This window comes from Engraulis encrasicolus, chromosome 4 (genome assembly GCF_034702125.1).
Source record: "Engraulis encrasicolus isolate BLACKSEA-1 chromosome 4, IST_EnEncr_1.0, whole genome shotgun sequence".
NCBI lineage: Eukaryota > Metazoa > Chordata > Actinopteri > Clupeiformes > Engraulidae > Engraulis > Engraulis encrasicolus.
In genome coordinates, this window is record NC_085860.1 from 23,296,605 (window position 1) to 23,298,716 (window position 2,112).

The following is a 2,112-nucleotide window of genomic DNA, read 5'->3' on the forward strand; positions in this document are numbered from 1 at the left end:
CCAACGCTCCATCTTGTACACCAAAACATACACACATATATATACACAGTAGGACACACACTCTGACGTACATACATATACGAGTACATAGACTTAGATATACATGTGCCCACGCGCGCACACATACACGCACACACACGCACGCACGCACGGACGCACGCACGCACGCGCACACACACACACACATCCACTGGACCACTTACACAGACCAGAACACTTACAAGAGTACACACATAAAGGAACACACACATACAAGCAAACAGACACACAGACACACACACACACCCATACCCACAAACATACACACACTTTTAATCTTCTCAAAGTGTTGTGCTGCGGCAGGGCAATTGTGGTCAAAGTGCGTGTAAATGATGAGGTGACTATTGATGGATAAGACGGCGAGGTTTACAGTACCGCTGACCTGAGGTTAACTCTAACGTAAAACCAGCTTAATGTTGTTTTCATTCGCAAGTCACCTCGGCCAGGCCAATAGAGGAAAAGCAAAAAAAAAGAAAAGAAAAAGAGACCTATTTTAGATCCATTTCTAAAGCAAACAATCCCTCGGGCTGCAAAACTGTTTTGCAAGAGAGCTGAAAATCGAAATGGCTGCCAATCTTACGGTAACGTAAACATGACTGTATATGTGTGTGTTTCCACTTCCAGCTGTGCTTTTATGCTTTTATGTGTGTGTGTGTGTGTGTGTGTGTGTGTGTGTGTGTGTGTGTGTGTGTGTGTGTGTGTGTGTGCCTGTGTGTGTGCCTGTGTGTGTCTGCGAATGAGTTCTCGGTGTGCCTGCATGTGTGTGTGTGTGTGTGTGTGTGTGTGTGTGTGTGTGTGTGTGTGTGTGTGTGTGTGTGTGTGTGTGTGTGTGTGTGTGTGTGTGTGTGTGTGTGTGTGTGTGTGTGTGTCTAAGTGGGTGCACGGCAAGCTCTGGCATACATGTTTGTGCGTGCATCCGTGCGTGCATGTGAGCGCATGCATGCGTTTGTGTGAATGGGTGTGTCTGCCAATGAGTTCTCTGTGTGCCTGCATGTGTGCATGTGTGTTAACACACCATAGGGAGGTCCATCTAATGCAGATCCTTTTAAAAGCTCCCTTAGCTAAACCGCAGGCTCCGCTTGGCACATGGCTCGGCAGGAACGGAGGTCCCCTCACTACCACTACCACTACCACTGCCAGGGCTGGACTGGCCATGTGGCATAGCGGGCATTTGTCGGTGAGCCCTGCACCCTTGTGGGCCCCTATTTTCAGAAATGTAAAAAAATAAATTAAATAAAAAATACAAGGTGCGGGGCCCACAAAGGTGCTGGGCCCACCGGTGAGTCAGTTCTGCACCACTAATTATGAGGGGCCCCTTTAAGCCAAAGGTGCCTGGGCCCTATTTCTCCCCCAGCCCAGCCCTGACCACTGCACCAACCCAACCCGACCCAACCCAGCCTATAGCCAGGCCAGGCCTTCATTACAGTAGAGCAGGCCTCTGTTCTGCTGGCACTGCCTGAGGTGGCTCCAGACTCCTCTGGGTCCTCCACTGAGAGACCATAGAGAGCCAACCAGCCAGCCATCCAGCCAACCAACCAGCCAGCTAGGCAGCTAGTCCATCATGGTTCCTTTCAGCAGCAGGGAGTCGCTAAGCCTCCGCCACACGCCCGCCCAGGCTCAGCTCTCAAGACCTACTCTGGCTTGGCTGGAATGAACTGGATTCGGCTGGCACGGGTGGGCCACATGCATAAGAGGATAATATGGAGCGGGTATTGCTGCTCAGCTGGGCACTACCACTCTGGCTTGGTTGGTCGGCTGGCACCGGTGGGCCCCTGCGGTGGAACACGCATACAGTAAGAGGGTAATCTGGAGCTGGGCACTACCTAATATGGAGCTGGGCACTACCTAATATGGAGCTGGGCACTACCTAATATGGAGCTGGGCACTACCTAATATGGAGCTGGGCACTACCTAATATGGAGCTGCAGGCACTACCTAATATGGAGCTGGGCACTACCTAATATGGAGCTGGGCACTACCTAATATGGAGCTGGGCACTACCTAATATGGAGCTGGGCACTACCTAATATGGAGCTGGGCACTACCTAATATGGAGCTGGGCACTACCTAATA